Source organism: Corythoichthys intestinalis, chromosome 6 (genome assembly GCF_030265065.1).
Source record: "Corythoichthys intestinalis isolate RoL2023-P3 chromosome 6, ASM3026506v1, whole genome shotgun sequence".
NCBI classification, from domain to species: Eukaryota; Metazoa; Chordata; class Actinopteri; order Syngnathiformes; family Syngnathidae; genus Corythoichthys; species Corythoichthys intestinalis.
Window position 1 is genome coordinate 49,337,326 of NC_080400.1, and position 27,145 is coordinate 49,364,470.

The window sequence follows — 27,145 nt, forward strand, 5'->3', positions numbered from 1 at the left end:
AGAGCTGTAATCGAATTCCTTGTTGCAGAGGGAGAAACCCCTCTGAGGGTTAGGGTTTGTGGATTTTTTTGCCGAAGGAAACCACTAACTCTGAGGTATACATTGAGACTCTTAGGAAGCTCAAAGCAAGAATTCGATGTGTTCGGCCCAACTTGGACATGGCCAATGTGCTCCTCCAGCATGACAATGCATGTCCTCACACAAGCATCAGGACCATGGAGGTCATCACTTCATTTGGATGGACTGTGATACCACATCCGCCATATTCTCCTGATTTGGCACCGTCAGACTACCACCTCTTTGGTCCAATGAAAGAAGTACTCCGGGGCAACCGATATGGCAATGATGATGAAGTGAAAACTGCTGTCAAGAATTGGCTTAGAGATGAACTGGCTGAGTTCTACAACACTCGTATACATGCCCTCGTTCATAGGTGGACTGTAGCTCTTGAGAGAGGTGGAGACTATGTGGAGAAGTAAAAATGTAATCCCCATACTTGTACCTTTCTTTTGATGTATAATACATGTTGCTATTATAATTTGTTTGTACATAATAAAGTTGGGTGCATTACTTTTTGAACACCCCTCGTATGATTTTTTTATTAACTTATTTGTAATTTTACTGGGGTTCATAAGTATTTGTACCCCTGAGAAAATCAGTGCTAATATTTAGTGCAGAAGCCTTTGTTTGCAATTACAAAGGTCAGACACTTTCTGTAGTTCTTCACCTCGTTTTCACATATGGAAACAGGGATTTAGGCCCAATCCTTCAAACAAATCTTCTATAGATCTGTCAGGTTTCGGGGCTGTCGTTGAGAAACATGAAGTTTCAGCTACATCCAAAGATTTTCTATTGGATTGAGGTCTGGACACTGGCAAGGGCACTCGAGAACCCTGATATGCTTTTTACGCAGCCACCCTTGGTCAGCTTGGCTGTTGACTTGGGATTATTGTCATGTTGGAAGATCCAGCCACGACACATTTCAAATCTCTGACTAAGGGAAGGAGAATGTGGCTCCAAATCTAATGATACATTTCCCCATGTATCCTCGGCTTTATACAGTAGTCGTCGTCCTGTCCCCTATGCCGAAAAGCAGCCCCAAAGCATGAGGTTTACACTCCTATACTTCACAATGGGGATGGTGTTCTTGGGATTGTACTCATCCTTCTTTTTCCTCCACACATGAAGAGTCAAGTTTGCACCAAAAAGTTCTACTTTGGTCTCATCTGACCACATGACTTTCTACCATGGGCTCTCTGCATCATTCAGATAGTCATTTGCAAACTTCAGACGGGCCTCCACATGTAGTGGCTTCAACAGGGGAACCTTCTGAGCAATGAATGATTTTAAACCATAGCACCTTGGTGTTCTACTGACAGTAGCCTTGGAAACTGTGCATCCAGCTCTCTTCAGGTCATTGGCCAGTTCCTGCCATGTAGTTCTTGGCTGAGCTGTCACTTTTCTCATCATGAGTGATGCCCCACGAGAAGAGGTTTTACGTGGAGCCCCATTCCGAAGTAGATTATCAGTCATTTTAAGCCTTTTCCATTTTCAAACAATTGCTGCAACTGTTGATTTATTCTCACCAAGCTGCTTTCCAATGGTCCCATAGCCTTTTCCAGCTTTGTGGAGCTCAAGAATTTTTTTTTCTCTGGTGTTCTTTCGAAAGCTCTCTGATCTTACCCATGGTAGCAGTTGGATTATGACTGACTGTGGGGTGCACAGGTGACAATATTGAGCTGAAACGGGTGGTGGGTGGGTGGTTACTTATGGGGTAAAGGGGGACCTTTTTCAAAGTATACTGACAAGTCTTTGAGAGTCACCAAGGGTGTAGGTTTGCATAAGGACAATAGGGACATAACACTACCAACTTTTCAGGTTGCTCAAATTGTCCCCACCAACCTTTAAGCAACCTTATTTGCATTATAAAATGACTTCAGTTATATAAGTAATTTAGATCGTCTTGGCATAGAACTGACTCTACCATTATTAAGTGAATTATTTTCATTAAATTCAGACTATTATTTACCTTTTCACTTGCTAAATCTGCCAGTCCATTTTTATCCCTCAAACGCACATTTGTTTGACTTGACCCCCTCCTCCCCTCACACACACACGCACAGCCCCGAGAGAAATACAACATGTTGACAACATGCTGCCTCCTCTGTCTCCCTCCACCAGCAGCAGTAGTAGCCACTGTAAGTAATGTAAAAAGACGTCAAAGTTGTTGAGGTGGGGAACACAACACTAATTTTGCCACTGAAAGTCTGACTTGCATCAGAGTTTGCATAACATTAACTGTGTGAATTAAAATGCAAAACTCGAGTGGGAAGCTGCTTAGAGAGAAGTATCGTCCTGTATGTCCTTTCTACTGTTTAGGTTAATTAAACTGTGAGAAATGTAGTTCATTTTTATTTTAATTTATGTGGTCTTAAACCAGCCCAAAAGGGCTTTCATTTTTTTGGGAGGGGCGTTGGCTGTGCTTGTGGACAAAAGCAGTAGTGTTTTACCTAAAGGAAAGCTACATTTTTATTTAGTTTCCTTATTCCCTGACCTAGAAGTTCTTTCAGTACTATTTAATTTCTTTATTTCGACATAGACAGAAACTGTTGAGTGGTCTTAAGATAAATGTTTATTTGTGGCATACCTGGATACTTCAGTTTGTATTTATTGTGCATGTTAATATAATTTATGTTCAAATATTGCAATTTAAATTTGCTAATAAAATCCGGACATTTATTCTGGAACTTTTGAAATGTTTCTTTTGTAGTTCTTGAAAACAAAGGTTTGAATCAAACGGCGTATCACCTAAACCAATTCATGTAAAAGTTAGTAAATGTCAATACAGATTTATTTTGCATTGATCATTTAGCCTATCAATTAATTTGGTTCATATTCATGAGAAATGTAGCCATGACCCCCTGTTTGGTCATATTAATGTCCAGTCCCCAGCAAAAAGTGTACTAGTATATTCAGGTAATGCTGTTATATCACCCCTACGAATGTTGAGACTCGGTATACATTGTGATAACAGCACATTTAATTTTAAAACAGAAGTAGTGGGTAATTTAGGAAATCAAACAATGTCTATGAATGTTGCTCAAGTAATGAGGAAGTTCTTTAAAATGCTTATCATGTCACTTCAAATTTTGGCAAAATGGAAAGAATAACACCATCTTACAAAAAAACATGAAGTTTAGTTTGCTAGGGTTGGCAACACAAATGCGACGAAAGAATGGTTCTGGCCTCTTGATCTGCAGTTCGACACCTGGGCTTTTCATTTTCCATGGATATGAATGTGAGCGTGAAGAGCTCTCTGTTTCTCTGGACCCTATAACTGGTTGGAAATCCTGCCCCAGTGTGTATTACAACCTAATGACCACAAATGGATGTATATCTTGAATATTACTGCTTGAGTGATGGAGCGATTGTTAAATAATGACCTTTATGCTAAATTGCAGACGTCCACTTTATGAATGAGTCAAAAATGTTAACACCAGTTGAGGTTCAAGAGCTCTAAAAACATACCACCACAGAGCATCTCTTTCAGTCAGCAATAAAGATCTTGAAGCTTTACTTAGCTCGACTCAGAATCTAACCTCCTTAACAGGAACACTACAGACAGCTGTGCGCAAATGGCTGCACAAGTGGTATAAAATTATACAAATTTAAAAAGTAAATTCAGAGACTTCATTCCAGGAGATGGGTAAAACAAATGTGTGCACAACCACATAAAATGGTAGGTAAGGCAAGACAAAATGACATCAAAGTACTCTGCAGTGTCTCTAGTTTGCCACAATCCCTCTCCTTGGTTCATTACGGAGGCCAGTGAAAAATCAGAAGGGCGTGAAAATCGCTGTGACCTTCAATTCTCTATTTCAGACACAGAAATGATAGAAAGTCATGCTTATTCAGAATTACAGTAAAGGGTAGCGAGACAACATAGGTCCTGTGTGTGCATGTAAGGGCTGAATTGATTCATGAACAAGTCAATAAATCTACTTAATTCTTTGGTCTTTTAATTTGAGTAATTGCCAATTATTGTATGTTTATAGGGTAGCATATCTTTTTTTCCATGCAGCCAATTTACAGAAATTTCGAATCAGCTGCCAATTTTTATTTTTTTTTTATTTTTTGATGTGCCCCATCGTAAATATTGCCTAAAATGACAACAGTATTTTAGTCTCTTGCGGAGTATAAAAATTCCTCGTCAAATAAGAAAACAGCACAAGTTTTTATTTAAGAACTGTAAAACAGAGAAATGCTTTTTTTTCTTAGGCCTGGCTCCTATATCTTCTCCATGCCCAACTTGAAAGTCACTTTTACTCTAGTGTTTGAAGATGAGTGTTTATTGATGCATGAAATATCTTATAAAACGATATTCCACTCAATGAATGAACAATAGTAGAACTCTAGTAATCCCGTGAAGTGCTATTAACTATTAATTTTTAGTCTTGGTGGAGTATATGCTTTTTAATGACGGAGTCAATAAAGAATTACAATAGGATGAACACCTTGATCCGCTAAAGACATAGGACATGTCTACACATAGCAGGGTATTTGGCAAAAAGAAGAACTTTTTGTACAGTTTGGCCTATCATCCACACGCACATGCACATTCTGGGCATTGAAAGAACGGTTCTTAAAAACTCCGTCCAAAGTGAAGATGTGTGAATTCTGCGTTTTTCTGTCATGTGGACACTGATAACCAAAGATTTAACTGTGGAAGCGTCACTGTCTGTGACAAACTTCATTTCTACGTCACACATGAGACCAATGTTTACAAAGTTTATCTTTAGATCTAATTATTAGACAGGTACTTTTTGCTTCGATTTATTTACAAACTCTTGTAGTGCTTCATATAGCAGAACACATGCAAAGGATGGGCGTACTATGAGCCATTATTTTTCGTGCATTGTTATGAATGTACTTAAAAACGAATGAATGCGGTTGGCTGTGGAAGCTTATTTTTTCTACAGACGTGCTGGTGTAGACGTAATTATTTTTTCCGGACTTTTTAGGGCAGGATCTACGGTTTTAAAAAACCCTACTAGGTGTTGACATGGCCAAAATATAATCCTTGCCAGAACTCGTTGAGTTGCTTTGCATTGACTGTCAGTAATTGTTATTTATATTTATACAGTGGGACCTAGACATATGATCTCATTGACATAAGATCCTTTTAACATCCGACTTAAAATTTGACTCGTCATTTGTCTCGACATTTGACAATATGCTCGAAATAAGACGATTTTTGACAGCATCGCAATTTCACTGTTTTCCCGCGAGATGGATGCACGGTGGATTTTTTTGTGAGAGAAATCAACATGGGTCCCAAGAAGGTTAGTACAGGTGTTGAAAAAAGGAAAAAGATGACGCTTAGCATTGAAATTAAGATGGAAATGATAGAAAAATATGAGCGTGGTGTGCGCGTCCGTGAACGGGCTCGACGATACAGCCGGAATATGTCTACGATATTGACGGTCCTCCTCCGTTTTTCGTCTTTATAAGTTAAGGTGAAAATTATTGTTATTGTAACATCAGCAAGGAAGTCGCCAGGTTCGTCAGGTTTTTTTAATATTTTTTTTTCAGAAATTCTGCAACACAACACGGCTAATGTGCGCTGTAGCCGACACAACATTAACGACATGAAATGAGAAAGTAAAAACTCTTCAGCACCTCTCTCATTATGTCGTCAGTCACACGGTGCGTTCATGAACAGCATGCAAAACACAAACGCCACATCAGTGTCATGTGCTTGGCCTTTCTCTATTAAGTGTCAGCATATTCCATCACACTCATGTGTCACAAAGCATGCATCACAAAGTCTGTGTGCTCCTTAATGCGTCACAAAGAACAACTGAGAACACAAACATGTCACAAAGAACAACTGAGAACAAGTATATAAGGCACGTACAAATAGCATTCAGTGTCAGGTCGTCAGCAATTCAGCACACTCCTGCATGTTTACTGTCCCTTACCACTTGACCTGATTGTTTTCTTTGCCTGCCAACATCAATAAAATCCTGTTTTTGCGATACGCAACTGCTTCCTCTGTCTCGTGCCTAGCAACTAGAACCTGATTCATTACATAATTATTATTATCATTATTATTATTATCATTATTATTGTTCCAATTTGTATTTAGAATTTATTCGTTTTGCTATGTGTAAATGCTAAGTTTTTGGGCTGTGGGACGAATTATTTGAATGATAATATGTGCTTTCTGATTTACAAACCAGGTCCTGGAACTAACTAAATTTGTGCGTAGAGGAGATTCTCTTGCAGAATGAAACAAATTGAGTACCGTACTTTTGGGACTACAAGTTGCAGTTTTTTTCATAGTTTGGCAGACTCTGTCACTCTGGAGCGACTTACAGTATGTGTGATTATTTACGGTCGGGTCAGGCCAACTTCTCTCTCGCTAACTTTTTTTTAATAAATATATATTAATATATTTGTACTAAGACGATGTATGGATGTTAAATAAAATAAATCATTTGGCGCTGTGCATGCCTGCGCACATGAACGCAGTGGCTCTCTTTTCAATCTTCCACTCCCAGCGCCCTGCGGCGCCCTTAGCAAGCATCCTGGTATTTCCTTTGCAATATGGAGCAGCTATAGGAGTGAAAAACAAACTAAAGACAGGGGTATTGAAAAGCAAACAACTGCGGTAGGAGTGGGATATGGAAAGGATTCAAATTGATTGTTGAAGGTTCTATACGGAAACCTGTTTCGGCTTCGCTGAATGTAAACGAATGTGGCGGTTTGGTCTCATACGAGAAATATATTTAGCAAACTTTTCCAGCGTTATTTCGTTGTGTAAATGCATTTATAATGATCAGAAAAATATGTAGACTATTTAAACATTGAGAAAACTTGCGTTTTTTTTCTGCCAACTGGAGGAGATCACAATTAATCTCAAATCCACTATCCGCCTGTACAAACACGCAAATATAAAAGATATAAATGTTAATTGAATATCCATCTTACAGTCTTGTTGAACTGGGAGAATTTGTTGCAAAAGACAGGCTTTAATTTGTTATCATTATGCATATATGCACCTCATCGTCACAAACATGATCACACAAAACGCAACCACGCATCGCATTTCCGCATTTCCTCCTTCTCCTGAGTCATCACAAATAAAACATAAAATTTGGGGGGTTTTCGGGCTCGGGTAAGCAAATCAAGTTAATTGATCGGGCTCGGGCCGCGTCGGGCTTTAATACCCGCGGGCTGGTCGTGCTGGGCTGGATTTTTTAGGCCCGATCTAACTTCTAGCATCACGTAATGTTAGCATACCATACACGTATTCAGCCTGTTGTTCTCTATTGTATTTTAAATTGCCTTTCAAGATGACATGTCTGTTCTTGGTGCTGGATTCTATCAAATAAATTTCCCCCCATAAATGCGACTTATACTCCGGTGCGACTTATATATGTTTTTTTCCTTTTCATTGCGCATTTTTTGGCTGGTGCGACTTATACTTAGGTGCGACGTATAGTCCGAAAAATACGGTACAAGTACAAGCACACAACAACAGGACAATCTATAGTTATATTCAGCACTGGAATATCTGCTAATGTCATGAATGTTGAGGATCTTGTGTCACATGACATTGATGGTTTCCATTAATCTAATTGGCAGCAGGTACAAATTATTTTATGAGGTGCATACCCCAAAAATTAAGCTCGTATAATGACAGTTCTATTAACTGTCAATGAACTAGCATGCGTCAAAGAGGAGGGGAAGCAGGAGAAGGTTTATCCAACATCCAAAATCCCCCTCATCATCTAGCATGACCCACCATGAACTTAAAAAGTGACCTTCATCAAATATCACATAAATCTCACCTACAATGTCTAAAAATAAGTAAGCTTAGCATGAGGGTTAGAGCAGCCCAAAGGATTAGAGCAAAAACAATATTCATTTCAATTTCTTTGCGTATTTGGGTTAAATTTCATGCAGTTAAATTTTCTTAGTAAGATATAACCACCAATGTGCAAATAATTTCCAAATCAATCTCACCAGTTTGTCTTGCAAATTATACAGACTGAAGCATTACAAACAGATTGTAGTGAAATACACTGTCTTATGGTTGTAAAATACATGTTTAGGATGATTTCTTTTTGGGGGTGGCATGTCTGCGACTTAGAGCTTTTGACTTTGCTGCAGGTTGTATTATAAAGAAAATGGATGGATGGAGAATTATATATCATGACGTGCCTTTCTAAGGAGTAATGTGCAATTCCGGTGATGATAGATGTGAACGAGTGTTCCACTGACAGGTGTTGAAGTGCTAATCTTTCAGCCCACACTGGTAGGTGTATAGTTGCCCTTGTTTCTGTCAAAAAGCTCAGTGTGGCGCTTGTGTTTTGAGCACCTGTGATGAAATCACAACAGCAAAGATCTACAGGCTCCAAACTGAAGGAAACTTAAGTCGCATAGCAACAGTGACTCGCTTCTAATGATCTTCCTAAATAGAAGACAGACAAACAAATAATGGTGAATCTTAGAATATACATTGCCTATTGTTTTTTATGGTTGATTTATGTATGCAAATATTGGCATACACAATTTGCCTTGTTATTTTACTCTTCTTTGCTCTTAATCGTGTCCTTCCTCTCCTCACTCTTTTTTTGCACTCTACGCTTCTTAATCCAGAGGCTTTTCAGAGGCGAGAACTAATCCATTGCACACTTTCTTGAAATAAAAGATAGAAGGACAATTAAAGTGGGGATGAAAGACCAGAACATCTGAGGGAGTTGGGAGTTTATAAAAAAAGAAACGAAACAAGAGTGCATCAGCAGTAAAGTACAACTCACAGTCAACGTCTTGTCACTGTCAGACTATTTTTAAATTATTGTATGCAAATAGGAAAACACAAGCCAAGAAGGCAGAAAAGTCAGACAGACGAAAGGATGCACTCACGATTCTGAGTGGATGTGTCATGACAAAGATATTTATAGAACATCAAAAGAGCAAAGGGTGCGATGGTGCGCTTGCAGGCCTGCGAATTCTCGGGATTGGTCAATAAATAAATAAAAAGATGATTCGATCGAGCGAGCTCATACGCTCCAGTTGCCGTTTACATTTTAAGAAATGAAATCAACATGCTTTTAGATATGTTTAGTTGGTAAAACAGTCATTTCTTAAATTACGCCATTGTTTAAACTGTGGCATATTTTCACGTGTAATTACTATTTGAGTTACATGCAATGACTTAAAGACATTTTTTTTAGAATGGAACAATGAGTTTTTTTCTAGCCACAAATTACAGTAAAATAAAAAGGGCCACATTAGAAAAACATTAAGATGACAATAGCTATCTTTAATTAATTTAATTCATTAATTTAATTTTACCCCTCCATGAGTCATCACCTTATCGTGGTGGAGGGCTTTGCGTGTCTCCATGATCCTAGGAGCTATGTTGTCTGGGGCTTTAAGCCCCTGGTAGGGTCACCCATGGCAAACAGGTCCTAGGTGAGGGGCCAGACAAAGCATGGCTCAAAAAGACCCCTTATGATGAGCAACATAAATGAACTCCAGTTTCCCTTGCCCGGACACAGGTTACCGGGGCCCCCCTCTGGAGCCAGGCCTGGAGGTGGGGCTCGAAGGCAAGCATCTGGTGGCCGGGCTTGTTCCCATGGGGCCCGCCCGGGCTCAGCCCGAAAAGGCAACGTGGGTTCCCCTTGCCATGGGCTCACCACCTGTGGGAGGGGCCAAAGGGGTCGGGTGCGTAGGGAGTTGGGCGGCAGCCAAAGGTGGGGGCCTTGGAGGTCCGACCCCCAGCTGCAGAAGCTAACTCTTTGGACATGGAATGTCACCTCTCTGGCAGGGAAGGAGCCTGAGCTGGTGTGTGAGGCAGAGAAGTTCCGACTAGATATAGTCGGACTCTCCTCCACACACAGCTTGGGTTCTGGTACCAATCCTCTCGAGAGGGGTTGGACTCTATTCCACTCTGGAGTTGCCCATGGTGAGAGGCGCCGGGCAGGTGTGGGCATACTTATTGCCCCCCGGCTTGGCGCCTGTGCATTGGGGTTTTCCCCGGTAGACGAGAGGGTAGCCTCCCTCCGCCTTCGGGTGGGGGGACGGGTTCTAACTGTTGTTTGCGCTTATGCACCGAACAGCAGCTCAGAATACCCACCCTTTTTGGTGTCCTTGGAGGGTGTGCTAGAGAGCGCCCCCTCTGGGGACTCCCTCGTTCTCCTGGGGGACTTCAACGCTCACGTGGGCAATGACAGTGAGACCTGGAGGGGCGTGATTGGGAGGAACGTCCCCCCCGATCAGAACCCGAGTGGTGTTCTGTTATTGGACTTCTGTGCTTGTCACGGTTTTTCTATAACGAACACCATGTTCAAACATAGGGGTGTCCATATGTGCATTTGGCACCAGGACACCCAAGACCGCAGTTGTTGATGTTCGACTTTGTAATAGTGTCATCGGACTTGCGGCCGCATGTTTTGGACACTCGGGTGAAGAGAGGGGCGGAGCTGTCAACTGATCACCATCTGGTGGTGTGTTGGCTCCGATGGCGGGGGAAGTTGCTGGCCAGACCTGGAAGGCCCAAATGTATTGTGAGGGTCTGCTGGGAACGTCTGGCAGAATCCCCTGTCAGAAAGAGTTTCAACACCCACCTCCGGCAGAACTTCTCCCTTGTCCCGGGGGAGGTGGGGGACATTGAGTCCGAGTGGGCCATGTTCCGCACCTCCATCGTTGAGGCGGCCGATCGTAGCTGTGGCCGTAAGGTGATTGGTGCCTGTCGTGGCCGCAATCCCCGAACCCGCTGGTGGACACCAGCGGTAAGGGATGCCCTCAAGCTGAAGAAGGAGACCTATCGGGCCTTTTTGGCCTGTGGGACTCCGGAGGCAGCTGACAGGTACCGGCTGGCCAAGCGGACTGCGGCTTCGGCGGTTGCCGAGGCAAAAACTCGGACATGGGAGGAGTTCGGCGAGGCCATGGAAAACGACTTCCGGACGGCTTCAAGGAAATTCTGGTCCACCATCCGGCGCCCTAGGAGAGGGAAGCAGTGCACCATTAACACTGTCGGAAAAGGGTGGAGTGCCCTCTCCAGGTCGGGGATGAGATCCTGCCCCAAGTGGAGGAGTTCAAGTATCTTGGGGTCTTGTTCACGAGTGACGGTAGGAGGAAGCGGGAGATCGACAGGCGAATCGGTGCAGCGTCTGCAGTAATGCGGACTCTCCACCGGTCCGTAGTGGTGAAGAAGGAGCTGAACCGAAAGGCAAAGCTCTCGATTTACCAGTCGATCTACGTTCCTACCCTCACCTATGGTCACGAACTTTGGGTCGTGACCGAAACAACAAGATCCCGGATACAAGCGGCCGAAATGAGTTTCCTCCGCAGGGTGTCCGGGCTCTCCCTTAGAGATCGGGTGAGAAGCTCGGTCATCCGGGAGGGACTCGGCGTCGAGCCGCTACTCCTCCGCGTAGAGAGGAGCCAGCTGAGGTGGCTCGGGCATCTAGTTCGGATGCCTCCTGGACGCCTCCCTGGGGAGGTGTTCCAGGCATGTCCCACCGGCGGGAGGCCCCGGGGACGACCCAGGACACGCTGGAGAGACTATGTCTCTCGGCTGACCTGGGAACGCCTTGGGATCCCGCCAGAGGAGCTGGTTGAAGTAGCTGGGGAGAGGGAAGTCTGGGCTTCCCTGTTAAAGCTGCTGCCCCCGTGACCCGACCCCGGAACAAGCGGAAGATAATGGATGGATGGATGGAATAATTTAATTTTAATTTGATAAAAAGGGCCACATTAGAAAAACATGAAAGATGACGACAATAGCTATCTCTAATTAATTTAATTCATTTATTTAATTTTAGGTTGATGGCATACATGGGATTAAAAAGACTTTTTGCCAGACCCATGAATACAAAAACACAGTAGATATCTTTTTGGCTAAACAGAACACCTTAACCCGGAGGACGGCAACCCGTGTTTTGACTCCCTGGAGCATTTCAAAAATGTTTGAAAATGGAAAAAGATTGGGGAGGGAAATATATTTTTTGTTTTAACATGGTTTCTGTCGGAGAACAAACATGACACAAACAATCTTCACGTTTTCCAATGCTGTAAAAATGTGTACAGTAATTATTACAATTCAACATTTCTGTCAACAAAGATTTGCGTCATAGCTGGCGACGCACGTCTCTATTAACCTGGAACTCCAGACTCACCGCTGTTCCAGCTATAGAGTCTGGCGACTGTTCAGCGGATCAAATTCCCAGGGCAGAGCAAGCCACAGCAAACACAGCGGAGTGGACCAATCAGCGATGGGCAGATGTGACGTTGGTAAAGCGACAAGAAACTCTAGCGCGAGGACGTAAACTTACGAGGAGAGCGGAGAATGGAGAAGTTCATTCAGCATGGCTAGCGCGCGACATACTGTTGGTTTTAGCGACTTAATGTGTTTTTGGTCATTTAAAACTGAATTTACTGCTGATAGGAACATACTCTTGGCTCTCCTGTTCACCATCTGTGTAGTTGTGGAGACGTCTTCCGACCCGCAAGAGTGACGTTGCTTGTTAAGAACACGTCACGCAAATAAACGAGTCTGATTGTACGGACGATTTCGTTCGGGTGGAGAGGCCAATAAGGAGCTGGGTCCCAGACTCTATAGCTGGAACAGCGGTGAGTCTGGAGTTCAGGCTACGTTTCTATCAGCAGGGCAGCTGTTGTAGACAAACCGGCGACTATATGATGGGACATGGATTCCAAAGAGGAAATGAGAAAAAAACTGAGGAGAACACAGGATTTAACGTTTCTTAGGCCAAATAAATTTGCATTCATTGCAAATGCGGAAGGATTTTCTGAATGTTTGTGCTGTAGTGAGAAGTTGTCAAATCACAAAAGCAGTAATGTGGAAAGACATTTGCAGCCGAGTACCCAGTAAGGGTGATTGCATTACTACTGGAGAAATTAAATGAGTGCAAAATAGATTCAAAAAGTGGATTGCATCTCTAAACTCCACTACTGCTGCAAGTTTTTAAAACCCGGGATAAATAAAGCGTGGAAAACCCGTTCACAGATGGTGACTGGTAAACGAAGGAGTCATTCATCAACATATCAAAACACCTACTTGCAGAATTCAAAAACAAAACCAAGATAATACAAAAATCAAATACATGCCTCTCACACTAAGACAGTGAAGGCCAAACCCGCTGCTGACTGAACGGAGACTTAAGGCGCAAGACGAGCTTTGTACTAACACCCATCTCCTTGCAATCCGCAACGGGAGGACCACCAATGGGCACTGAATTGAAGCATATTATTGCAACGTATGTTTGAAGGTACATGAAAAATGTGTGAATGGACCATCACAGCTAGTTCATGTCAAACGAGCCGGCCGGTTCCACATGTGAAATTACGGGTTGGCGGAGAGCCAGATGCACTCATCAAAAGAGCTAGATATGGCTCACGAGACAGGTTCCTGACCTCTGCCATATATATACAGTACAGTGGGGCAAATAAGTATTTAGTCAACCAATTGTGCAAGTTCTCCCACTTGAAAAGATTAGAGAGGCCTGTAATTGTCAACATGGGTAAACCTCAACCATGAGACAGAATGTGGGAAAAAAAAACAAAAAAACCCAGAAAAACACATTGTTTGATTTTTAAAGAACTTATTTCCAAATTAGAGTGGGAAAAAGTATTTGGTCACCTACAAACAAGCAAGATTTCTGGCTGTCAAAGCGGTCTAACTTCTTCTAACGAGGTCTAACGAGGCACCACTCATTACCTGTATTAATGACACATGTTTTAACTCATTATCCTGTCCACAATCTCAGTCAGTCACACTCCAAACTCCACTATGACAAAGACCAAAGAGCTGTCGAAGGACACCAGAGACAATATTGTAGACCTGCACCAGGCTGGGAAGACTGAATCTGCAATAGGTAAAACGCTTGGTGTATAGAAATCAACTGTGGGAGCATTTATTAGAAAATGAAAGACATACAAGACCACTGACAATCTCCCTCGATCTTGGGCTCCATGCAAGATCTCACCCCGTGGCATCAAAATGATAACAAGAACGGTCAGCAAAAATCCCAGAACCACACAGGGGAACCTAGTGAGTGACCTACAGAGAGCTGGGACCACAGTAACAAAGGCTACTATCAGTAACACAATGCGCCGCCAGGGACTCAAATCCTGCACTGCCAGACGTGTCCCCCTGCTGAAGCCAGTACACATCCAGGCCTGTCTGCGGTTCGCTAGAGAGCATTTGGATGATGAAACCAAAATAGAACTTTTTGTTAGAAACACAAGTTCTCATGTTTGGAGGAGAAAGAATACTGAATTGCATCCGAAGAACACCATACCCACTGTGAAGCATGGGGGTGGAAACATCATGCTTTGGGGCTGTCTTTCTGCAAAGGGATCAGGATTACTGATCTGTGTAAAGGAAAGAATGAATGGGGCCATGTATCGGGAGATGAGACGTGGCTGGGTCTTTCAGCATGACAATGATCCCAAACACACAGCCAGGGCAACAAAGGAGTGGCTTCGTAAGAAGCATTTCAAGGTTCTGGAGTGGCCTAGCCAGTCTCCAGATCTCAACCTCATAGAAAATCTGTGGAGGGAGTTGAACGTCCGTGTTGCCCAACGACAGCCCCAAAACATCACTGCTCTAGAGGAGATCTGCATGGAGGAATGGGCCAAAATACCAGCAACAGTGTGTGAAAAGCTTGTGAAGAGTTACAGAAAACGTTTGGCCTCTGTTATTGCCAACAAAGGGTACATAACAAAGTATTGAGATTAACTTTTGGCATTGACCAAATACTTATTTTCCACCATGATTTGCAAATAAATTCTTTAAAAATCAAACAATGTGATTTTCTGAGTATTTTTTTTCCCCACATTCTGTCTCTCATGGTTGAGGTTTACCCATGTTGTCAATTACAAGCTTGCACAACTAGTGGTTGTGCAATACTTATTTGCCCCACTGTATATTCAAATGTAAAAGATAAGTAGGCATGCAATTATGTTTGTGTTCACCAGCCATCACCTTAAGGCCGAGTTATACGTCCGCGTCAGACCTGCGCCGTCAAGGAAGACCCGAGTTACGACCCTACACCGTAGCCTGACGCGCGCCTCTCGAATTTTCTAACCTTCGCGTCGCGTAGACGTGTATGACGTGTCGAAAACGGACTGTGATTGGTCCGCTCAGACTGTTGTTTCCGGTTTAGCGCCAAATCACCGCCACTGTAGAATAGAATCAAACATTATTTTCTACACGCAAAAAAGGACCAAGCCGACGGGAGTATCATCGAAGAGCAAGTCTCGTCAAGACATTATTGTGATTGCCAAATGGCAAGGTCGGCGATTGAAAAAAAAAAAAAAATGGAAGAACCACAGAGACGTGTGTGTTCGGAATCGAGTGGCCACACGAAGCGGTGACCCAGTCGGCCAAAAACTGCCGACTTTTTATCACTATGTTGTATTTTTGGTTGGTGCACGTCATCATTTATTGTGTACATATGTTTGCTGTGAGTCTGTGACTTATTTACGTGTCACACTTCAAGTATATGAAGAATAAAGCACAGATTTGGTGTCAAAAGAGTTGTTTTGATCTTTAATTTTCAATAACAGACAGTTCACACACGATACATCATCACTGATTGAGAGTGCCTCGGTGCTATTTATGATAACGTCTAGGCTCCCAACGCAGTTTGGGAAGTTCCATAGACGCCAGAAATATGCTATGGCTTCCCACTGGCTGGTTGTAGGACATGGCAAACAAATCGGGCTGGAGGGCTTTGCAGACCTTGAACGCAGTGCTCGACGCCAGTTTGAAGCTAGCCGCCACAGCTAGCTCTCTCCACCCAAGTCTAAAACTCTTTGTGCGGCATCAAAAGTCAGCCAGACCGCCTCGAAACAGTCTTTTACGTCGCCTGCCCCTCAACATTTGTATGTTCAATATTTATTCAGTGTTGATGAGCAGAATATTTACTTTCAAGAGTTCCATCTTGCATTGTTTATTTTTTCTCCGACTAACGAAGTCAACAAGCATGCCCCAAAACCATACAAACATAACGCCACATCCCTCTAGTGGCTTGGCGGTGAATTACAGAGCAACGCGTTCCTTCACCGCAGAACTATCGAATGTCGAATGACGCCATAGTCGCTGCGCTGTCACCGCAACGCGGGAGTATAACTCAGGCTTTAGTGGCTACAAAAGCAGCTGATGTATTCTAAATTCAGACTTGCGTTTTTGAATAAGTCTTTTAAAATAAAGACAGCTTGTTTGCACAAAACAGCACAACATGTTCAATACAGTGCAATTAATTGTACCATTTGGTGATGCAGCAGCACTACTGCATTAACTACAATAAGGCTTAACATGTGTTGATGTAAATGCCAATCAGTGGTACTGTTATATTGATTGACATAAGACCTCCTACAATTAAATTTGAAACTTACTAAACAGTCAGGCAATCATGACAAAGCCAGGCCCTGCAGGACGGTGCGATATGAACAGAAGAAGAATGAATACTTGTTTACTAGGCAAATCCCTTTTGTAATTCAATAAAATTGTTGGAAATTTTTTCGAAAGCAAAATGTAAACATCAAGGTAATCCAATCGTGAATGATTTTAGAAACCTTAGATGGACATTGTTTTCTAAATTAAAAGTCCTGAAACAAACTTAACACAGAGGTGTCTCATCCGTTGAAATTGAGCTTGAACATTTCTAATAAGGAAGAGAGAGAAAATAAGTTTGCAGCTATAAACTGTGGGCTCACAGCTGTGGTTTTTTTATTGGCAAGGTATCTTGGTGGCTTTAGTCTTTGCGATGATATGAGTTTCGGCATCCCTTTATGCAGCTCTACTGGTCTAAACATTTAAAAGCACTGATCTTTTTTCCCCAACTTCTATTGTCTTCATTTCACAGTATGTTTTATTTATGTATTTTTTTATCCTTATTTATTTTTTATTTTTTTTTATTTTACAACCTACGATGTTTAGCTTCTTTGTGTTGGCACATAAATATAATTTTCCCAGGGAAAGAAGTGGGGTTGCTGGTCGATGTTTGCTCAATCTGAACCATTCACCATTTTTCTGTCCTGTGGTCCTTTGGAAGCTACTCAAGTGGGATTCTCCTACACATTAAATGAAGAAGATGATTGATTAAGATAGCACAACAGTCAGTTTCAAGTTTTCCTTTTTTTAAAAGAATAGACTTTGAAAGGATGAGTCAGAGTCTAAGGGAAGGCCTGTCCATGAAATGCACCACCCGCCACTATTAAATTGGGATTTTACCATTGTATACAAGCTTGGGAAAGTAAACTCCATCTGACTCAGCCATGTAAATAGTGGGATTTTTAGGGATAAGTGATTGGGTTGAGCGTTAAATAGACCTTATTTAACCCACATGAATTATGAAGTCAACAAACAGCCAAAAGAGGACACAGTTAATAACAGATGGTGCTGCTGCAAGCCATCCATGCAGGGAACCTTCTGTGAAGGCTCTCCAGCTTTCAGTCTCACCTGATTGCTTCTGGTCAGTATTTATCTCCTTCTAAATATGCTTGTGTGTTGGCGCACGCGTGTGCCCGTGCATGTGTGCATTTTTTTTTTTTTTTTTTCTTTCAAAAGGACAGTCAAAGCCGATTTGAAGGGTATATAGTAATTTCTGCACGATAGAGCACACCTAAACTAAGCTAAGCTGCACAGCCCAAATTTTACATAAATTTTGAAAAAAAAAATGCCACACCTGATTACTCTTAATCTGAGGTATTTAGTTACAACAACGTTACATAAAAACGTTTCATTAATCAAAAATATATTTATCAATATATTTATCAACCAAATTAACGTAACACGCAGAGTGCGTTCTCTGCATGCAGCGGCCTATAGAGGGAGCAACACACACCATAAATTCCAATTGTATTCTCTGCGGCAGTCTGAAAGGTATTTACATTTATAAAGAAGAAAAAATATCATCCACTTTTTCTTGACATCTATGCTTGCAGCGGGAAAAAAAGTCCTCCTAAAAATGTTTATGGTAGGTTATTTAACTCAGGGCATATGGCTACTGTGGCTATCAGTCTTCTTTAAATCTTTCAAAACACCAATGGCTAGGCTTAAAAGGTTCTTCTGCAATGCTTTAAAATATCGGATGCAGTCTTCATTAGCAATAAAGTCCTTTTTTCCATAAAATTCCCAGAATATTTGACTTAGTCAGACGAATTGGCTAACAAACATTTTAGGCACTAGCAGCAGATATGTCTAACAATCCATGGTTCAATTTAAATGGTTCTTCTGTAGTGGCACCAAAGGTCTTCTCCTGACAGTTTGGTATTTACATGAAAAAAGCTCGCCTTCTTACAATTTTGAAATGCTAACATAAACCTATGGATGCATTTGTGTAGGAGCTCACAAGAACTCAATACTGTTGTCATAATGGAACACTCGCAATAGTTGTTATGCAGCAAATGGCAACGTCATTAGGGATGGGAATCGAGAACCGGTTCCTACTGGTTCCATGTGTTCCGATTCTGTGGAATCGTTTGGCAGTTTATTTGACGATTCTCTTATCGATTCCAACCAGCACGATTTAAGTTTTGTAATTTGCGCATGTTACACACATTTAATCTGAGAAGTAAGACTACATGATTACCCGAAGACAGACTTCTCATCAAGTTCAGTCCAGAGAGTCATCGCTGAGTGAGTTTGCGTTGATTTTCACAGGCCTATAGGTCTATAGCATTCCTCGTCGAATACTGTGTAAGAAAAATATAACATATATGCATTTAAAATAATCCTAAACGATTTTATTTGCAAGTTTAATACTCCTGCTATAAAGATTCCTTGGGTATGCGTTCGTTCCCATGGCAACCAGTGAGTTACTTCCTGTTATTGTCCTACGTCACACGCGTTCACACACATTCTGGGACCAAGAATAGGTGTAAGGTGCGCATTTAGAGCAGAGGACAGCCACCTTTAACAGGTCTGCGACTGTGCGAGGAAGTGTTAATCTGTGTGTGTCTATGAACGAATGTAAGTATTTCCTCTTCATGTCATAAAGTTCTTATAATAAGTTAGAGCCGTTATCAGCGCAACTGTTTCGTGTTTTTACTGTTACATCCGCTGGTTGCTCCCGCTTGTCTTCGCTGTGTCGAGGAGAGCGTTGTTTACATTATATTCACTTTGCATATTTGTGTCAAGAGGGAATGTGTTAGCTTAGCATCTTGAGATGATGTTGTACATCCATATGAGTGTAAAGTAGTGATGGCCAAATGAAGCCTCATGAAGCAATGAAGCTTTGCAGCCAATTGGTTTGCACGTGTAGCAAAGCTTCATGGTGCTTCATTTACTCTATGGCGCCATCAAGTGGTCTAGAAGCCCAAGAGGTCAACATTGTTAAGAATTCAAAGGTTATCTGATTATGACAAAGATATGAATGTGCTTATGTTAGTAATTTAGTTTGTGAACAAAATACAACAAGCGCTAAGGATAATTTGTTATTCATTTTTGTTGAGAAATAATAGCTTTCACACAGTGGCTGGCTTTAAACGGTTTCTTTTTTTGGACAATATTTCACCAGCTTTAGAAAATATTCTTTCACAAGGCACAAATGAAGCTGGGGTGCAGATAAATGTGAGTGCCAGTTTATATACATTTGGGTAGGTATTCTTTTGTGCCTCCCAGTACACTAATGGATTGTTCATTCTGTTGATGTTTGGTTCAGATAGGTACACACACACTCACATTTATATTAATGTAGTTCTTCTCCCTTACCTTATTGAAAGCAATCAAATGAAAATGTTCCCATACAGGGGAGATCGCTTTTTTCGTGCAGGTTCGATCGCAAGCAAAGGACAAGGCACGAAAAAAGATTGCACTGGTTGCACTGTTGCGCACAGATCATGTAACAAGCACAGGAACCCGAAATGCTCAAAATGTGAGATAACAGGCGATCGCCATTGCATTTGGCAAACAATTTATACTGTAGTCTGTAGCCTATTGTGTTTGCAATGCGCGCCGAACGTCGGATCACTTCCGAAGCGCTCAATAGATTCAGCCGGCCGGCGAGGCTTCTCACGTCATCATTTCCGGGTTCTGCCGAAATGACGCGCGCCTCGCTACAAGCTTCGTGGAAACACCCCTCCCATTACTCGACACAAGCTTCGGAACCTCGGCCCATTTCGTCCCATCACTAGAAAAAAATAGCAGCCTATTGTAAGTCCAAAAATGATGGTACTCTATTTTGAAACTGCTGAATACAAGTCTGTGGGAGTGCCTGATTCAAATACCAATAATAGTCCATATTATTAGATATTGGAATTGAATATTTGGTCTGAGAAATGATGTGTAAGGTCGCTTAAGAAACCCTGGATGAACAGCCAGGTAAGCTGCATGCTGCATTCTGTGTTTACTGTAGACTGGCCAGCGAGCTGGAGTACAAAGCTGCAGAGTACCGACTGAGGAGAACCATTAAAGTGGCCAAAGCGCCGTACACAGACAGGCTGGACGGCCTTTACTCTGCTGCTGACTCCAGGTGGATGTGGTATGGACTGCATCATATCACAGACTATAAACCAGGTGTCGGGAACCTTTTAGACAGAGAGAGACAAAACCCAACATATTTTAAAATGTGATTGCACAAGAGCCATAACGTGTGTGTGTATTTGTACAGTATATATGTATAAAACACACACTGTATATTCTATTTTCTTTTGTCAGATTATCCGAATCCGTTTTGTAAGCACTGTTTCTTTTGTGAACATATTTGAATGCATTACACCGGAGGCAGAGGGTGGTCAGGCTCTGCTTTTACGAGCAGTCGCAGTGTTGCGATTGAAATTAATCTTGAGAAAATGACAAAGAAAGTCTAACATCGTTACTTGGGTTGTTACAATCGTTGCGCAGTTGTGCATTCATCACAGCGAAAATAACAAATAGAAACATGGTGTGGTGCAGCGTATACTTCCTGGAATAGGAAACCACAATCGGGGACTACCAGGGGGATGTTTGCGTAACAGTGGCCGAAACAGGCAGAGACTTTCAAGGCGGTGAGTCTCGCTCTCCTGGAAGTGGCGACAAATTGACAGTCCAAAAAGTCAGGAAAGTTAAGCGACTGTGTAACTTGGGGCACTACGCGGTTGTCTTTCGTGGTTTAATTTTTCCCTATGTATTTTTCATATACTCCAGTTCGCTCTGCATCGAGTCGGAAGGGGCCGACCACACCACTGGCCGAGTGGTGATCTCGCTCATCTCTGCACGACCCGACTTGAAGCATATTATTGTGATCCACTTGGAAGGGTCCAAGATTAATGTGTGAATGCGCCATCAGCTTATCATAGCTGGTTCATGTCAACCGAGCTGGCAGGTTCCACATTTAAGATGACGGGTTGGCAGAGAGCCAAATGCGCTCATTAAAAGAGCCATTCATGGCTCGCGAGACATAGGTTCCCGACCTCTGCTATAAGGAATGTGACCAGCACCATCAGCCCCACAGACAGTCTGCCGGCAGACTTCGACACCTCATGCACCCTCTTCGAGGCCTCCAGTCGCTGCACTGGCCACCAAAAATACCAGCAAACGCTTCAAAGTAGTCTCAACATGGCAGTTATTCAGAGCTCTGAGGAGGATCAACCCACACAAGGCAGCAGGACCAGACAACAATCCTGGCGGATGTCCTGACATTTTTAACCTTTTCCTCTGCCAGAGTACCGTTCTGTCCTGCTTTAGGACCACAACCGTCATTCCCTGTTCCCAAAAGGAGACCCCCCCCCCCCCCACCTGCATGAATGACTACAGCCCAGTCGCACCCACTCCAATCATTATGAAGTGTTTCGAGAGAGTGGTGCTGGCCCACATCCGAGCTACACACTGGACAAGACAAAGGAGATGATAGTGGCCATGAGGAAGGGGAGAAGAGCCACCATTTATCCTGGAACTCTAAGGCTAGTTTCATACCGCAGGTCTCAATGCACAAATCAGATTTTTTCGTATTTTCCGACGGGAATGAGGCAATAACTTGACGGTCTGAACGTGACAAGTCACATGGAAGTGGACCATTTCAAATCCGATCTGGGTCACTTTCGTATGTGGTTTAAATCCGATCTGGGCCACATTTTTCCAGAATGTGGCTGTGGTCTGACTGTCAAATCTCCCAAATCGGAACTGTTGCAGCAATTACGCCAGCAAAGAGCGAGAGGCACGGGGGACGGCATTGATGGAGCTGTACATTAGCATTAGCGTCCAGCATGAACTCGGGCTTGACAACACTCATAAAAAAAATTATACGGGGGGGCAAGCCTGAGAATGCTCACTTTTCTTTCGGTGTACTAAATGAGCATTACTGTATTTCAATATTGTTTATATGGCCGAGAGTCAGGGCAAACTGATTGTATGTGTGTGCATGGACGACGCACACAAATACGATGCATGCGTTTCATCAATTCATATGTAACCGGGTGAACTGCGTAATGTTAACTAGTGGGAGTTGCCTGCGCCCAAAATGTTGCGCTGACGCTTTAAGAATTGCGCGGTCACGTAGGAGTTGGCAGCGCGGGGTTTGGAGTTAATGCGGAAGTGGAACAAGGAAAGAAAGCGCGAATACACGCAGTTGAGAGGAGCGGTGCTGGAAGACAGTTGTCAATCAGTACACTGAGAAGCCTCGCGTTGAAACAAAATACAGTGTAATACAGGTAAACCAGTGAACTGTTAAGTGTTAGAAACGATCTGTTGTTATGGATGTTTTATTTTGATGATGTTTGCGCAGTGATGGTGTTCGACATGCGCCCAAGGATGACCGCGCTACGCAATAATTGAAACGGCGGTGCAGCGTAAGTGGTGTTCAATGCATAACCATGAAAAACTGTATTTCTACCCATAAAGGGAAATTAAACAATATTATTTTGTTCCACGCTGTTTAGAGGGGAGAGTTTGTTGCTTGTCGTGTGCGTACGGGCAAGCGTGGCACATTAGAAGTGTGGTAGGTGAATCGTTCGAGTGATGTGCACTATTTTTGTTAGCTTTGGGGATCTCTAGTGGAGTGGTGAGTGACTAAAGAAGTATTTGTTTTTTTTGTTCAGCCAGCCACTGTTGTTGTCTATTTATTTTGTGTTGAATCAATCTCACAATTTGTCCTATTAATGCTGTACAAATTTATTTTAACTTGATGTGCAGTCGGGAATAAAGCCCACATAAAAAATAAAATTACTTGTGTTGGTCCAATCAATTCACCCGGCCACACATATAAACTTTGAATATACAGTGTAAGACTAAAGGGGAATTATTTATGCCTGTTATTTGTGTTAGGGCCTCCGTCCCTCCTTCCTGAGCCCTGCCTCAGGCGAGGGGAGTTTTGCCTGATTACAGGTCGAACGTCAGACGGGTGGAGCGGCCAGCTGTAAGCAATTGTCATCAGCCAGCTTAAAAGCCCAGCGGACGCACCACCACGTCGCCCGAACAACTTGTCTGTTTTCCACGTCAGTTGATTCTCGCATCCCTAGTGTACCTATTGGCTTTTACCTCCGGCTCACGATATCTTTTGTTTCCAGGACCTGATCTGCGCGCCCCTCGTCGGATTCCTCGCCTGCCTCCCTTCTGAGCCTCCTCGTCAGCTCAACTACCCCGAGCCAAGCAAACTTCCACCCACCACGCTCTTTCTCGTGATCGCTAATAAAATACTACTCTCCAGAACCGTTTGTCTGCACTGGAATCCCTTCCTGCTCACGCACACCCTAACAGTTTGTTCGGGCGCCAAAACATGGATCCCGCAGACAACCTCGCCCGCTCGCCTACGTCACTCCTCGATCATCACCAGGCCATAGAAGTGCTCTTCCATAAGGTAACTGACGTCTCCCGGACAATCCAGGCCATCCAGGCACGGCTCACATCGCTTCCTCACTCGCATACGGCCCCGTTACCCCCCGGCCACCGCGCCGCCGTTTCGAGCCCCGCGGCCACTGCTAACCCGGCGTCATCGGCGTCAGGCCGAGAGCCCCACGTTCCCGCACCGGCTCCGTATGGTGGCGACCTCGGAGCATGCCGGGCATTTCTAGTGCAGTGTAGCCTGGTATTCGAACAACAGCCATCCACTTACCGGAATGACAGAGCAAGGATAGCATATTTGATTAGCTGTCTTCGCGGCACCGCATTGGAGTGGGCTTCTTCAGTGTGGCAGCAAGATTCCCCCTTGTGCTATTCGTACGCCAGGTTCACCGAAGAAATGAAGATCTTCGATCACCCCGTTCGGGGAAAGGAAGCCGCTAAACGGCTCATGCCAGTGCGCCAGGGAGCCCGCAGCGTTGCAGAATTCGCCATAGAATTCCGAACGCTGGCGACGGAGAGCCGATTTAACGACGAGGCGCTACAGGAAGTATTCACCCGTGCGCTAAACGAATCCCTTAAGGATGAACTGGCCACAAGGAAAGCTTTTTCGTTGGATCACGTGATCGCCCTTTCGATCCAGCTGGACAATCGGCAGCGGGAACGAAGGAGACAGCGCCGAGAGCAGCAGGAGGCTCCGCCCGCCCGTGTCTCTCTCCCCCGGCCGCTTCCGCCTCCTGTCCCGGCACTCAGCGCTGCGTGTGTGCCTACGGGCGCGCCCCCTGTCGACGACCCGGAGCCCATGCAACTGGGTCGAGCATGACTAACACCAGGAGAACGGGAGCGAAGATTCAGAAGCAAATTGTGCATCTACTGCGGAACAGGGGGACATTTCCTTTGCGACTGCCCAGTACGCCCGGGAAGTTCTGGCTCGCCAGTAAAAGAGGGACTGCTTGTGAGCCATATGAGCAACATCCCCTCTTGCCGACTCCAACTCCCAGTTACCCTCTCCAGGAAGGGCCAGTCGCGCGCCATCACTGCTTTGGTGGACTGTGGCTCTGATGAAAATTTCATTGACCAAGAACTGGCTAATCAGTTGGGGCTTGCCATGCATGTTCTCTCGACACCTATGCAGACCACGGCATTGGACGGCCAAATCTTGTTCCGGGTGACCCATCAGACCGAAGCCCTCGACGTCCTCGTATCAGGTAATCACAGAGAGGTGAGCCCCTTCCTCGTTTTCAGGAGCCCTCGCTCCCCCCTTGTCCCTGGGCTGCCTTGGTTGAAGAAACATAATCCCACCATTGACTGGTCCCACCCCAAGATAACCGCCTGGAGCTCATATTGCCACGCGCACTGTCTTCAGTCTTCATTGATGCCGTCTTGCCCTGTCCCAGAAGTGGAGCCACCCGACCTCTCCAAGGTCCCGGAGTGCTATCATGAACTTGGGCAAGTGTTCAGTAAGGAACGCGCCGCTTCGCTCCCTCCACATCGCCCGTATGACTGTGCTATCGACCTCCTACCAGGAGCAGCCCTCCCCAGGGGGCGCCTGTTTTCCATCTCTCAACCTGAGAGGGAGGCGATGGAACAGTATGTTAGAGAATCCTTGGCAACGGGCATTATACGGCCGTCCTCTTCCCCGGTGGGCGCGGGGTTCTTCTTCGTGCTGAAAAAAAATGGCGGCTTACGCCCGTGCATTGATTATCGATCCCTGAATGATATCACCGTAAAGAACAAGTATCCGCTCCCACTCCTCGAGTCTGCATTCACCCCCATCCAGGATGCCACCATCTTCTCCAAACTTGATCTCCGCAACGCCTACCATCTGGTCCGTATCCGTGAGGGAGATGAGTGGAAGACTGCATTCAACACGCCCCTGGGTCACTATGAGTACCTCGTTATGCCATTCGGTCTCACCAACGCCCCTGCCGTCTTCCAAAACCTCATTAACGATGTCCTCGGGAACCTGATCAACCGGTTCGTGGTAGTCTACCTTGATGACATCCTGGTCTACTCCCGCACCCTCGCTGAACACAAGGAACATGTCCGCCAAGTGCTCCAGCGGTTACTGGAGAACAAGCTCTTTGTTAAGGCAGAAAAATGTGAGTTCCACGTCCCCGAGACTACCTTTCTCGGCTACATCATCGGCAAAGGCCACTTACGAATGGACCCAGCTAAGCTCTCAGCGGTCCTGGATTGGCCTCTTCCCACAGACCGAAAACAGCTCCAGCGCTTCTTGGGCTTTGTGAATTACTACCGCCGGTTCATCCGCAACTACAGTCGGATTGCTGCTCCTCTCACGGCCCTCACCTCCACAGCCACGCCCTTTCGCTGGTCTGATGCTGCCAGCGTAGCCTTCCGCGACCTCAAAGCCCGTTTCACCACTGCTCCTGTGCTACTCAATCCCGACCCAGCACGTCAATTCATTGTTGAAGTCGACGCCTCCGAGGTTGGGGTGGGTGCTGTGTTGTCCCAACGTGGGGCCGACGACAAAGTGCACCCCTGCGCCTATTTTTCCCGCAGGTTGTCCCCAGCCGAACGTAACTACAGCATCGGTGATAGAGAGCTCCTCGCTGTGAAGCTGGCCCTGGAGGAATGGCGCCACCACCTGGAGGGAGCATCCGTACCATTCCTTGTGCTCACCGATCACCAAAACCTTGAATACCTCAAGTCCGCCAAACGTCTCAATCCACGTCAAGCACGGTGGGCCATGTACTTTTGCCGGTTCAATTTTAATCTATCCTACATTCCAGGCTCCAAGAATGCAAAACCAGATGCCCTGTCCCGGCAGTTCCAGAGGAGCCAGTCCCAGGAGGAACCCTCGACCATCCTCCCGCCAACCTGCTTCCTTGCCACCGTGGAGTGGGAGATTGAGGGGAAGGTGAAAGAGTCACTCAAGGACCACCCCGACCCTCGTGTGGGGGCACAACCAACCCTCTTCGTTCCTCCAGACCTTCGAGCCCAGGTACTGGAGTGGGCCCATTCTTCCCGTTTGTTTTGCCACCCCGGCATTAGGAGGACGTTGGCAGTGCTGAGACAGCGTTTTTGGTGGCCGACCCTTGTGACGGACACCCGCTCATTCGTCCTTGCATGCACTGTCTGCGCACGCAGCAAGACTACCACCAGGCCCAGTGCTGGATTACTACACCCACTACCAATCCCGAGCAGACCATGGTCACATATCGCCCTGGACTTCGTCACCGGTCTCCCGCCGTCCAAAGGCAACACAGCGATCCTCACGATAGTTGATAGGTTTTCCAAGGCAGCCCACTTCGTTCCTCTCCGTAAGCTTCCCACCGCCTCGGAGACAGCTGATCTGCTCACACAGCACGTTTTCCGCCTGCATGG

The 27,145-nt window shown here is 44.5% G+C and overlaps 1 protein-coding gene across 5 annotated transcripts in view; it reads right to left on the reverse strand.

The window, feature by feature from the left end:
* Nucleotides 1–27,145, reverse strand: part of sphkap (SPHK1 interactor, AKAP domain containing) — a 236,123-nt gene that overhangs the window by 64,658 nt on the left and 144,320 nt on the right. The gene's annotated exons all lie outside the window — the stretch shown is intronic.